This window comes from Pteropus vampyrus, unplaced genomic scaffold (genome assembly GCF_000151845.1).
Source record: "Pteropus vampyrus isolate Shadow unplaced genomic scaffold, Pvam_2.0 Scaffold255, whole genome shotgun sequence".
In the NCBI taxonomy this organism is placed as follows: domain Eukaryota; kingdom Metazoa; phylum Chordata; class Mammalia; order Chiroptera; family Pteropodidae; genus Pteropus; species Pteropus vampyrus.
The window spans coordinates 1,066,530-1,081,485 of NW_011889036.1; the positions used below are offsets into that span (position 1 = coordinate 1,066,530).

Here is a 14,956-nt window from a genome sequence, read left to right on the forward strand (position 1 = left end):
AGTTTGTGTATCTGAGAAAGCTGGAGGGGAGAAACAGTTTTGGTCCCCATTTAAGGAGTCCCTCTCTTAGGTTCCTGGAGGCTGGATCGAGGCTGGAATAATTGCACTGGTGTCTCCAGCCCCACCATGAGCAAGCCATAGCATTTCTATTAGGGACAGGGTCTGGAGGCCTGCAGAGGAACAGTGGATGGACCCCTCTTCTAAAGGGCTCTACCCACTGTTGTTTCCCCTATAATTTCTGCCTTTTACTGGAATTGGAAACCATGCACTGGGCTATCATTTTAGAAGATAGAACATCCTTTAAAAAATCCTTAAAAAAAAATCTTTCTAAAGAAGTATTTCAGCTGCAGACTGAGTGGAGACTTAGATGGTTCTGGTAAGTGAAGTTAGGCCATAGTTTCTCCCATCAATCTATTCACAACTACTGATATGTGAGGGGCAAGGAGCCTCCTGGGAACAGGAATCTGTCCATGGCCAAGCTGACTCACCATAAAGGGCTGTTTCTAGAACTGCTTCCCACCCAGGCAGCTCAATTTTATACTCAAGAGTGGAGGGAGCTTTGTGCCTAAAATGAAAGGGCTGGTGACTAAGGCTTGTGACATTCTGAGGGTTGTCATTCTTGTGTTGTCAACCCTGTGTGACCAGAAAATGTCCTGATTTTACACAAGAGATAAGACTTGTCTCCCCTGGTGTTTCAGAAGCTTCCAGCCCCATGGGCACTCAGGTGAAGCAGTGTGTCTGCGTGGGTGGAGCAACCACCAACTTCTGACACCTTCTTTATGGGCAAAATTTTTAACTGATATTGGCAGAATCCACAGTGCACCTCCTATTAAGGTTCAAATTGATCCTTCAAAATCTTTTCCCAGAATTAATCAATATCCTATAAGTAAAGAGGACTTTCACGATTTAAGCCAATAATAGTAGATGACATAACTCAGGGCTTTATTATTCCTTTCACTAGTCCCTATAACACTCCTATTTTACCTGTGAGACAGCTAAAGGGACGAGGGTGGAAGTTTGCCCAGGACCTTAGAGCAATAAACCACATTGTTTTCCCTCGACACCCTGCTGTCCCTGACCCTCTTACCCTGCTGGCCTCCATCCCAACTGGAAGTAAATTCTCTCCGGTAATTGAATAATGTAGTGCATTATTTAGTGTCCCAGGTGATGAAGCTAGCTAATACCATTTTGCCTTCACTTGGGAAGGAAAACAATTTACCTGGACAGAAATGCATTAAGATTTTACTGAAAGCCCTTCATTTCTCACAAACTCTGAAGACTGATTGTGATGATACAACTTTTCTCACAAGTTCTACCTTATTGTATGGATGATTTACCCCGCTGTTCTTTTTCTCAGGTCTCCTCACAGGAAGATACCATCCACCTGTTAGGACCTTTGGCCTTAAAGGAACAAATAGTCTCTAAAGAAACATTACAGTTTGTACAAACTCAGGTTTGCTATTTGGGACCTCTGATATCAGAACAAGGACCACACCTAGATCCAGGTAGGCTTCACAGTGTCCTAAGTTTCCTAAGGCCTCAAACTAAGCACCAGTTGCTAGGTTTTCTTGGGCTAATTGGCTATTGCTGAAATTGGATCCCAAGTCTCTTACAGCAAAACCTCTCTGTCTTACTAAAGAATCACAGTCCTGATCCAATTTTATGGGAAGAACAGGATGACAGAACCATTAAAGCCTTAAAGGAGAGTCTGATAAACCTACCTGCTCTTGGGCCTCCTGACTACCAGGCCCCCCTTTTCCTTGTGCATGAAAAGGAAGGCGATGCCCTTGGGGTACTCACCCAAAAACACGTGGATCGCAATAGACCTCTAGGATACTATAGCCAGCAATTGGACCCTGTGGCTCAGGGATATCCCTCCTTGTCCTATAACCATTGCTGCTACTATCCTCTTGGTTAAGGCCACAGAGAAAATTGTTCCGGGTGCCCTGTAACCATCGTTGTACCTCATGCAGTAGAAGCTTTCCTGAATTCTTACATGCTCAGCATCTTTCCGTCATCAAAGATGGCTATTTCCTATAAAATTCTTGTTAACTGCTTCGCCTGTAACTCTTTCACTTTGTTATTACCTTAATCCAGCTACTCTTCCCCCTTCTGAGACCAGCGAAGCACCTCATGACTCCTCGTGATGATTTGCAGGAGACTCCTCTAGGTAAAGCTGATTTCTCGTGGTTTACAAATGATTTGTACTTAAAAAATGAAAATGATAAATACTGTGCTGATTATACGATTGTATCCTCCTTTTAAAGTCAGCAAGGCAGCATCTTTGCCTTTGGCTACTTTGGCACCGCAGGCTGAATTATATGCCCTCACTCAGGCTTGCGTTTTAGCAAAGGGTAAAACTGCCAACATTTATACTGACAGTAGATATGCATTTGGAGTAGCTCATGATTTGGGGACGTTATGGAAGCAGCGTAGTTTCCTTACCTCCAATGGAGACAAAATTTAAAATGGTCCATGTGTTCAGGAATTATTGAATATTATACTTTTACCCAATGCTTTAGCTATTATTAAGATCCCAGGACATTCTAAACTTGACTCCCTGGAAGCTAAAGGATATTACCTGCTGGTGTTTTCTGCTAAAGATATTGCCCTTCAAGGCATCAGCAGCTGTCAAACCACTGTCATGGTCCAAAGGGATGTTTACCCAGTTGATAACTTAGAAAAACTGGCCAAAGAAGGTCAGTAATTGGCTTCAGAAAAAGAAAAGCAAGATCGAAATCCAACAATTGCTGGTTTGATAGGAAGAGAAAGCCCTGGTTTGGACTATATAACCCTGTCCTAACAGAAACTCTAAATTTCCTTTCCTGACTACTGTACATACATTAAACCATTGGTCCACTGACAAAATGACAGCATTCATGAATCAGTTCTGGCAGGGGGGGATATTAACAAGGCCACAAAGTGCCAACCTTAAGTATCCTACCTGTCCAAAGTACAACCCAAGGAAGCCTTGTTGCACTGCCTCTGGACATTTTAAGTTGCCTAACAGACCATCTGAGGTTTGGCAAATAGATTTCATACAGCTTCTCCCATCTCATGGTCACAAATATGTTCTAGTCATGTGTATGCTTTCTCACTGAAGCTTTCCCTTGCAGACAAGCTAAAGCTTCTCCAGTGCTGAAGTCCTGCTAGAGAAGATTACTCCCGCTTGGGGAACTCCTCTCCAGCTGCACAGTGATGGAGGACCCACTTCTCTGGTCAGCTGCTCCAACGAGTCTGTGCTATTGGGCCTGTCCTACGACATTTTCACTGTGCTCACTGTCCTGTCTCCAGGTTTAGTTGGATGTACTAATGGTATTATTAAGACGCAATTGGCAACATTTGTAGAAACTCTTCAAATACCTTGGACAAAAACATTGCTGTTAGTCCTCTTAAATCTCAGGTCTAGCCCTCTGGGGGCTCATAAGCTTTCACTTTTTGAGACAATTATAGGATGTCCCATGCATTTGGCTCTTGCTTCTTTTGACCCACAGTTGGTAAAAAGAGGCTTCAATATCATAAAGGCTAATTGCTTCTACTGAAAATAATCATGCTTTGGTAGGACAATCTCTTCACAGTGCACTCCAGGGAAATGAAAATTCGAAATCCATACTCTAAAACCGGAAGCTTTTGTTTACCAGAAAAAAACACCTCAAAAAGGATTCCCTCCAGTTGACAAGGTAGATAGATTGGTAGATATGAACAGGAGAGGGACAATGAAGGGTTAATGAGGCTCTGAGACCACTCAGCAGAAGTATGTACACAACAGGATATCATAATTAAACATATATCCAAACTAGACTGACAGGCAGGTACCTGGCTGCGCCGGGGCCGTCCTCCCCTGCACTCCCACTCCCTCCCCGCCTCTGCCATGCTCGCCCACAGTCAGTTAACTGCAGATGACCATTATATGACCTTATTCTGGGGGCGCTGGGCTGGTATGGACAAAATTAGTTAACTGAGCATGTGCCTATCCCCAAAGTCCCCACAACACAGGTGACTTCCCATCTATGGGCACATACTGCGCATGCCCTGCCCAAGAGTAGGCAGTTCAGAGAGAGAAGCCGGGAATTCGTGCCTTTCAAGGTAGAAGGCTAGAAGGAGAACAAAGAAACTATGGCCCATGAAAACTCAGAACTCCAATTTCTCAGTGCTCTCGATTTTTATCAAGCTACCGGCTTGGATTTTTTTTTTTTTTCTTTTAGGTGTCCTTTACTTGCATTACTTAATAAATCACTTCTATTTGCTACTTTTCTTCTGTTCTTTCTTCTCCGAGCCTCAAACCTCTACACAAATCTTTTGTGGGGAATCCAAGGACCCAGCCCTTGATTCCCACGATGCAGGCAGCTGATTGCCAGTAACACAGCCGTGCTGGGAGGGTCCTTACCAGATACTGTTGACCAACTCCGGTTGCACTAAACTGCAGGGAGTAGATTCTTGGATTCATGTGTCACACCTAAATAAGTTTCCAAACCCTGACTGTGACTGATGACCTGCACACAGTCTGATGACCTGAAACTAAAGCTGTCACAAATCGAAGTAGGTGACCTCGGAAGGAAACGAATTGCCAAAATGACTGAATCGGGCCTGCGCAACTCTTTTCTTACTATCTAGTCTTACTTCATTTTTCTCTTTTCCTTGGAAGAAACATGCCTTTGTTTATACCTCCTAAACTATTGTAAAATGTTGGAACTTTTCCGGTTATTGAATCTGTCATCAAGAACTTTGATCTAAGATAATGGTCTTTGCTTCATTATCTACAGATTTGAGCTACTGGCTTAAATTCATCTAAGCTGGGTAGTTATGTTGTTCTAATTCTGGTTTGAGTTCTTGTATATTAAGCTCTGCACCTGTTGCCTGATGACCCTGGACAGAGCTGTTCCCAATCCATGCACTTTCCCTCTGATGTGAGAGACGACGTGCAGATGAGGTCCTTCCTGAAATCGAGGGACAAAAGGCTGCTGAAGTTAAAAGACCTGACTGTTGATGAGCAATGTTTTCAGAGAAAGATCTCGATCAAAAGGGGTGAATGATAATGATGAAATGGAACTTAAAGCTAACATGATCAGTAAGGAAGGTCTATGAGAGGAGCTAAGGTTTATGGAAGTTCTCATGCTCTGCTTAACTGCGAGAACCTTACACGTGAGAACCCTACAGGAAGAACTCTATAATAAAGCTCCATGGTTCTTACTTCCCCTTCCACAAACTTCATTTCTATAAATACCCCTCCATCTTGGCATGCAGACCAGAGAGAGCATGTGGCTTGCTATGTCTGTATACTCTGGGTTGCAACCCTATCTTTTTCCCACGTAGGATGGTCCGAACATAAGAATGCCTAACTAAAAAGTGGGTCATGATGGGTAGTCACATCCTGGGCTTGTAGCTTCCTGAAAAAGGTCAATCTTTACCTTACATATGTCTGTCTATTGTTTTTTTGCACCTTAGAATGTCATAGTAATTCCTTTTTTCTGGACCCCTTAGGGCGCACCAGAGCTTGAGACCACAGAACCCCTCATTATTATCTTGTTCCCCACATACCATCTCTATGTGCTGTAAATATTAATTATTAACTTCTGTACCCACCAATGTAAGAGAACTGTGTGTCTCTCTTTTACTTTTTATCTAATCTCAGAGATTTCCCCACTTTGCTTTCTTTCACCCCCTTAATCTACCATGAATGGATTTCATGTAACCTTCCTTATGTCTCCTCCTTTAATTCTAATATAGAATAAGCTGCAAAACTGTCATTCTTGGGAGCATTTTCTTAATCCATTGAGATTTTGCTTCCTGGCAATTGTCGTCAGTTTGCCTCAAATGAACTCATGAAAATTCTCTACAGTTTGTATGTTTCTTATATCAGCACTTACTTAGCAGCATCAACACAATTTTAAAGAAGCCCACCCAGAATCAGTCTGCAGATGCAGGACCTGGTGCCAGGTATCAGCGGGGGCCCATTGAGCCCCACTGGTTCCCTGCTTTGCAGCAGGTGAACTTGGGTGAGTTTTTCTTGAAATTCTGGACCTCTCTGTCTTAAGGTAGGAGGCCCTGACTTTGAGTTGTTTTTAAAAATCCTCAAGGTGGTACTAAAGATTAAGGTTTGAGATAATCCAGGCTAAGGACTAGAGCTGAGATAACTCAGGAACAGGAGAAAAAAAAAATGAATGGCTGGTTATTTATTTATTTGTTTGTTTGTTTTATTTATTTTTATTATGGTGACATTGGTTAATAAAATCCAGTAAGTTTCAGGTATACAATTCAACAGTAAGACATATATACACATATACATACGTGTTCACCACCCATAGTTAGATTCCATTCTGTCACCACATATTTGACCCCTTTTACCCCGTCTACCTCCCCCCACCCTCCGATAACCACTAGTCTATTGTTCATGTCCATGAGTCTCTGTTTGTTGCTTTTAGGTTTATATCTTACATATAAGTGATATCATGTGGTTTTCAACATTTTCTGTCTGGCTTATTTTGCTTAGCATGATTATCTCGAGGTCCATCCAGGTTGTCGCAAATGGCAGTATTTCATCTTTTCTTATGGCTGTGTAATATTCCATTGTATATATGTACCACAGCTTCTTTAGCCAATCATCTATAATAGGACAATTCAGTTGCTTCCATGTCCTGGCCACCATGAATAATGCTGCTATTAACATCGGTGTGCAAATGTCTTTTCGGATATGGGTTTTCAAGTCTTTGGAGCAAATACCCAGTAGAGGGATTGCTGGATCATATCGTATATCAATTCTTAGTTTTTTGAGGAAACTCCCTACTGTTTTCCATAGTGGCTGTACCAATTTGCAGTTAGCAGGTTTTTAAAATCAGCTTTTCAATTGGAAGTACTCACTGAGAATCTGAACCAAACCTATTGCTAGATAAATGAGAGTCTGAACTCATCCAGCTCCAAAATTAAAGGGCATATACTCCCCACCTCCAGTTTGAATTTTGGGTATTCTTAGGTGACTAAGAATCTATGTGGAGGTGTTTAAGGGTATCTCTCAAAATGAACAGTGGCCCCATGGAGAATTCCAACACGATTATAATTAAATAATTGACTCATCTAAAGTTGTGCACACAAAGGCTGATTACCTAGCACTCCAAGTCCTCACAGTTGTATTAGACAGCTGGGGAGAGAAACCAATAATGCGACTCAGGCGGTGACAGCCCCTTGGAGCTCAACCCACAAGTAACACACTTCAACTCACCATACAATATACGTAGACTGCAAATCTCAAATGAAAACTAAAATTAACATGGGAAATTGCACCTCCATGGCTGACGATCCCCCAGCTACCATGAATACTCCTGCAGATGAATAATTCCTAAGGAGCCTTTACTTGCCAGCACTTACAGAAATGGGAAGATTTAATTTGAAGTGATATCAACCTAAGATGACTGAAATGGAGCCGTTTTGACACCTAAATTAGTTTTTCGGGGTTTTTTTGCATGTGCAATAGGAAATAAAAGAGCCCATTTTAAAATCAAACTAAATGAATAGGAGGCTTACCTCCATTGGCAGAGAGAAGTCTCCAAAATAGAGCACAGAGAAACTTTCTGCTCTTCAGAAAGTTAATGAGAAGAATTTTAAAGACTGTCTCTGAATGAAAGAAGACTTCTGAAGCTGCTTGATGCCAGCATCCCATTTTTCCTGCTTTTCCAATTGCTTGCTATACCCTTCACTTTGTCACCTGACTTTCCTCTCCTTTCCTCCTCCTCCCATCTCTTCTATACCTCCTCCATCACATCACTGACGTAGAGGACACTCAGAATAGAAAACCAGACCAAGATAAACTACAGAAAAAGAAATCAGAAATTCTGGCAGCTCCCTTTGGAGAAAACCTGGTCTCAAGCGGAGGGGAACCAGAGATTGAATATATGTTCCTTGGACTAGAAGAGAACTAAGGAATCTACTAAAGAATCCCCGACCCACTCCAGGATCCTGATGGGTTCTCAAAGGAATTTGATTTAATGTTAGAATGTATAATCCTGGCTATACTGACCTATTCCAATTAATACACCCACTGGTTTCTGAGAGCAAAGCAACAGAATTACTAAATAAGGTTCACAGGGAAACACCTGTAGAAGAGTCTGCTTTTATTGTAAAATGTCAGGTCACTTTAAAGATTGTAGACAGTGGAAAAAGGATTTAGAAAAAAGGAACAGAAGCAAGCTTAAGGCAGCTCCAAGGACTATAAGAGGGCACTCCCCCTTCTCCTTACTAATACTTTAGGAGAAATTGAAATTACCATAAAATGAGAAACTACTGAGGTCCTTGTAGATATTGGGACCACTTTATCTGTTCTTAACCCCACTCAGCTAAGTTACCCTCTCTCTCCAACTAGACTTCTGTAGAAATGGCAGAGAAATCTAATCAACCAATGTCTGGTTTTAATTTAGAACCTGTTCCCTTCTAGCCACGGAATGTTACGAGAAACATACATTTTTACTAGTCATACCTGTCAATCCACCTGATACAGCCAAACTTTCTTAAAACCAGTGACGGCCACATTTCCTTCTCCCAGAAGGATGAAATGTATTTAGAACTAAACGAATCAGATACTGAACCATAGGGATAATAATGATTTTAAAAGAACCTCCATAAGAAGAAACTAATCTTTAGACCAACTGAACATTTTTAAAAATTTTATTTTATTATTAATGTCAAGTATACAGTACACTGGTTAGAAATTTATATAGTTTATAAAATGATCCCCCTAATTGCTCTTTCTTTCCTCTGGCTCTCCACCTAGCCATTACATTAATGCTAACTACATTCTTTATGCCGTGCTCCCCATCCCTGTGACCATCTATCAACTACTAATTTGTACTTCTTTAACCCTTGACCCCATTCTTCAAGACCACAACCCTCCTCCCCTCTGCCCATCACCAGATTGTCCTCTATATTTATGAGTCTGTTTTTGATTAGTTTGTTCTTTTTGTTCCTTAGATGCCACATATAAATGAAATCATATAGTATTTATCTTTGTCTGACTTATTTCACTCAGCATAATAACCTCTAGGTCCATTCATGTCATTGCAAATGGTAGAATTTCATTTTTTAATGGCTGAGTAATATTCCATTGTGTATATGAACCATAACTTCTTTATCTAATCATGTTGAGGGGCATTTAGGTTGCTTCCATATCTTGGCTATTGTAAATTGTGCTGCCATGAACATAAAAGTGTATAGATCTTTATGAATTATTGTTTTGGTTTTCTTTGGAGAAAGAAAGTGCAATTGCTGGGTCAAAAAGTATATCCATTTTTAATTTTTTGAGAAACCTCCAGACTGTTTTCCCTAGTGGCTGTACCAGATTGCAATCTCACCAATAGTGTATGAGAGTTCCCTTTTCTCCACATCCTTGCCAACAGTTGTTGTTCTTTGATTTATTGATTTATTGATTCTGACAGGTATGAGGTGATATCTCATTGTGGTTTCAATTTGCATGTCTCTAATGATTAGTGACCTTGAGCATCTTTTCATATGTCTATTTGAAAAGACATATTTCCTCTTTGGAGAAATTTGTGTGATTGAACATTTGTTACAAGACGTGCCAATGCAACTTTGGGCCTTCTCCAGTCACCAATATCCTTTATGCATTAGCTGGAATTGAGCCACCCATTACACAAGATTACTTTTTTAGAGAGGGGCTTATAATTCCATGTATGAGCCCTTGCAATTCTCTTATCCTTCAGTAAAGAAGCCAAATGGAAAAAGATGGAAATCTGTACTGGATCTCAGAGTTATAAGAAAAATAGTTATTCTCAGACATTCTGTGCTTCCAAATCCGCATACCCTATTATCAGCTATTCCTGTGGACTGCCAATATTGTTCAGTGGTAGATTTATGTAGTACTTGTTTTAGCATTTCTATAAAAAAAAGGTGGGGGGGCATCTCTGCTTTTTACCTGGGAGGATCACTTGGACAGTGATGCTGTAGGAATTATGGAGAGTCCCGCCTATTCCTCTCAGATACTAAAAGCTGATTTGAATGATATTGAATTTCCCAGAGATTCTACCCTGATCCAATAAATGGATGATTTACTTTTATGCTCTAGGATGTATTAGACTCCCAAGAGGATGCAATTTACCTTTTACATTAGCTAGCCACAAAGGGACACAGGGTCTCAAAGGACAAGCTTTGATTCTGTTTACCCCAAGTAAAATACCTTGGTTATAATATCTGAAGATAAGCTACAATTAATCCTGAAAGACTCAGAGGAATAATATCTTTTTCTCTTCTAAAACCAAAAAAATAACAAAACAACAACAAACAGCTTAGAGGATTCCTGAGTCTGACTGGATACTGTCACAATTGAGTTCCAAGTTTTTCATTAATGGCACAGCCTCTATATGTTTATTAAAATCAGATTGACCTGACCCAATTCAATGGAACCCCAAAGGGAAACAAGCTGAAGAAGCTCTAGAGGAAGTACTGTCTAAAGCTCTCACCTTGGGACACCTTAATTATAAACTTTCTTCCTTTTTATACATAAAAATTTAAATGCTTTAGGAGTTTCAACTAAAACAACAACAACAACAAAAACATAGAGATCATCGTAGACCTTTAGGATATTACAGTCAGCTAGTAAACTCAGTAGCCAAGGGGCTCTCCTTGCATGACAGCTATCTCTGCTACAGCCATGTTGTGCAAACAAACAGAATAGTTATGGGACCTACTTTAGTTATATTTTTTATTCTGTTAAATCTTTACTGAACTCTCATCACACTCACCAATTCTGTCAGTCAATTGGCTTCTTATGAAGTACTCCTGCTTTCTGTACCTAATATTGCTTTAACTTGACATAACAGTCTTAACCCAGCAACTTGGCTGCCTTCTATGCAGGACAAAGATATCCAGGATTGGGTTTTGGTTACTGACCACCTTCTTGTTCCTAGGAATGATTTATAGGAAACCCCTTTTGATAATGCTGACTTAATTTGGTTCATGGATAGATCTTACCTGAAAGATGAACAGGGACATTACCAAGCTGGATATGCAATAACCTTCATGGTGGCCATAACTGAAGGTTCTTATTTACCTGAATAATATCTGCCCAATAAGTTGAATTAATTGCTCTAACTAGCCAAAGATCAATGGCCAAAGATCAAATAAGCAACATTTACACTGATAATTGTTATGCTTTTGGTATAGTTCACAACTCTGAAATGTTGTGGAAGCAGAGAGGCTTCTTAACTTCCTTGGGGCAGTCCATAAAGGATGGAAATAATAAAATAATAAAACAGAATTATTAGATGTCATCGAGCAACTGAAACAATGGCCAATTATCAAAATTCCAGGATTCTAAAGCATGAAAGCAAAAGGAAATAATTTAGCTAACACTGCAGCTAGATAAGCAACAAAAAGCAAACAAATTATCCAGACCTAACAGTGTTTCTTCTTCCTATTAAATCAATAAGACGCTTTTACAGTTCCAAAGGATAGCTGCAGAAGAAGAGGATATGGCAACAACAAGGGAGAACATTTGACCCAGACAAACAGATATGACTTGGACCCAGTCAGAAACCAATCTTACCTATAGGGGCTCATTTACCTATACTTCAATATGTACATGAGCTAATAGTGGGATTCTGAAAAGATGATTTCTTGAAGGGAACAATATCACTGGGAACCTTCTACTGTAGCTCATAAAGTATATAGCAGATGCTCTATCCATCCCAAATATAACACTGGAAAATCACTCCATGGGTCCCAAGGACACTTTTCACTTCCTTTAGGTCCATTTGAGGTATAGTAATTGGATTTTATCCAAATGCCACCACCTCAAGGATACAAATATACTTTAGTTATGATTTGTGTTTTCTCACTGAGTTGAGGCATTCCCTTTCAGAAGAGCAATAGTTTTCATGGCAGTTTAATTATTACTGGGGAAAAAAATTTCCAATTGTGGAATTCCTTCTGAATTACATAGTGACTGAGGAACTCATTTCACTAGGCAAAATACGTAATCCATTTGTAATAGTTGGCCTATTTCACAGCATTTTCATTGTGCTTACCATCCCAGTCCTCCAGATTGGTGGAACATACAAATGGTACAATTAAAACTCAACTTGGTAAATTTTCAGAAGCTTTTAATTTCCCTTGGCCAAAAGCTCTCCATAAAGTGCTTCTCAACCTGTTAATAATTGCTGAAGGTGTATAAGATAACTTTTATATTATCAATAAACTTTTCATGGTTTCTTTTTTGAAATTTAGAAAGAATGTTATTGTAGAAGGAAGGAAAGGGATGTGTATGTATTTGAGAGAAGTTAAAAGGAAGTAATTTGTCCTAATAAATTGGTTATTTCTGAACAAGTAAAAAGAAACAAACTGAGGGCAAGGGAAGTTGTAGAAAGTTAGTGGAAAAGAAATATTGAGAAAGATTTGATGTGTAAATGCTAGAACTTAATTATGGAAACATGCTTACCCCCTAATCCAACAAAGATTACTAGCCATATTAATTCAGATGGAAGCCGAATATATAAGTTGGCCCTCTGTAATGGTTGCTGAGGCACAGGAAATTTACTTATGAAACTTACTTTACTCCTCACCTCTGGAAATTTTTAAATGGTAATTACAATTTACACTGTTGTGTTCTTACAGTTTTGGTCCTGATTAAACCTTAAAGTTACAGTTCCCAATTGTACAACTAGCAGGAATTAGATTAATAATGAAAGACACCTGAGTTCTTCTAATGGGCAGTAGATGGGCCATATTGAAATAATGATAATAACAACAACAGCAGTAAATGGGAACCCATCTCACCGTCAGATTGTGAAGACGGAAGAGGTATATGGCGTGCTCTCAAACTATAAGTAAATGCTATACTAGATACAAAATACAGAAATATGAGACAGACAGCAAAATTGGATCATGATAGTTGGTGCGTTAGAAGTGATCCGGTGTGTTTTTTTTCTTAATGAAGGCCTGTAACACCTGACTGCCTCCCATTTAGCTGCCTTTCCAGAGGAGTCATCCCTTTTTACAAGACCCCTCAGGGCACAGCTCATGGCACCGGAGCACAAGACCACAGAGCCCTTCAGTGTTAACCTGTTCCCCACATCCATCTCTATGTGCTGCAAATGTTAATGATTAATTCCCTATACCCACCAATGTAAAAGAAGTATGTATCTCTCTCTTACTTTATATCCAGTCCCAGAAATTTCCCCACTTTGCTTTCTCCCACACCCTTTATCTATCATCAGTGTGATGCAGGATAGGGCAAATTCCCGAGTGGGATGACCTCATAAGAAACTGGTTTAGTTTGAGATAAATGTACCCAGCTGTTGATGCCTTGTAATTATTTATATGGTGACATTGGTTAATGAAATCCAATAAGTTTTAGCTGTACACTTTAACAGTAAAGCATGCATATATTTACGCTGTGTGTTCACCTCCCATAGTTAAATTTCTTTCTGTCACCACATATTTGATCCCCTTTACCCTGTCTACTTCCTCCCCTCCCCCATCTCCCTTCCTCCTTACCCTATGTTAACCACTAGTCTATACTCCATGTCCATGAGTCTCTGTTTGTTTGTCCTGTTCGTTTGTTGCTTTTAGGTTTATATCCTACATATAAGTAATATCATGTGATTTTCAACTTTTTCTGTCTGGCTAATTTTGCTAAGCATGATTATCTCAAGGTCCATCCAGGTTGTCACAAATGGCAGTATTTCATCTGTTCTTATGGCTGAGTAATATTCCATTGTATATATGTACCACAGCTTCTTTAGCCAATCATCTATCATTGGACACTTCGGTTGCTTCCATATCCTGGCCAATGTGAATAATGTTGCTATGAACATCGGTGTGCAAATCACTTTTCATATATGGATTTTCAAGTCTTTGGGGTAAATACCCAGTAGAGAGATTGCTGGATCATATAGTAGACCAATTCTTAGTTTTTTGAGGAACTTCCATACTGTTTTCCACAGTGGCTGTACCAATTTGCAGTCCCACCAGCAATGTATGAAGGTTCCTTTTTCTCCACATCCTCTCCAACATTCGTTAGTACTTGTCCTGTTGATTATAGCTATTCTAACAGGTGTGAGATGGTATCTCATTTGGTTTTGATTTGCATTTCCCTAATAACTAACGATGATGCTTTGTAATTTGACAACAGTTGGGGAATCTAATGAAATTTGGTAGGGCCCTTTCCATTTGGGCTGAAATTGGCTCTCCGACCCTTCCAAGTTTTTAAAAAGACATGATCTTCCAGTTGTATTAGAGAGTCTAATTGAGTTTTAGAAGGACTAGGTAGAATGTTATTACCGTGTTCTTAAAGTGCCTTTTGAACTTGACTTAGATTAATAACATGAGATAACATCTATTGCACTTCTTCATTAAAATAAAAGTCTGAAAAGTTAAGAAGGGCTTTCCATAAACCATTTCAAAAGAGCTTAGCCTCAGGGTGTCCTTGGGAGCTAACCGGACTCTTAGCCATGCAATAGATAAAAGAGTTACTGTCAGAGGTTTCTTGGCAAAGTTTGGCTAGTGTTTTCTTAAGGACGTGGTTAACTTTTTCTACTTTTCCTGTGGGTTGGGGGCCTCCAGGAAGAATTAAGGAGATACTTAATCCCTAAAGCAGAAGCTACCTGCTGGATTATTTTAGTGTTGAAAGAAGGCCCATTGTCACTTTTTAGGCTTCTCGTAGTCCAAATCTAGGGATGATTTCTTTAAGAATTTAGAAACTTTTAAATTTTTCTGTCCGGGTGAGGAAAGCTTCTATCTATCCAGAAAAAGTATCATATCAACAAATGCTAGTAAGTATTTCAACCCTTTGCAAGATAGCATCTAAGTGAAATCTATTTGTCAGTCCTCCCCAGGGAATGATCCCCTATGCTACACTGGCTTTAACAAAGGAGGGGTGATGGGATGGTTCCCTGCGGTAATTGCCAGTGCAAAGTTCACAAGCTCTGGTTACTTCTTTAGTGGTTTGAAGTAA

The 14,956-nt window shown here is 39.8% G+C and overlaps 1 pseudogene; it reads left to right on the top strand.

Annotated features, from left to right (window-relative positions):
* The first annotated feature begins 367 nt into the window (after positions 1-367).
* LOC105301933 overlaps positions 368-14,956 on the top strand; it is a 41,212-nt pseudogene continuing 26,623 nt past the window's right edge.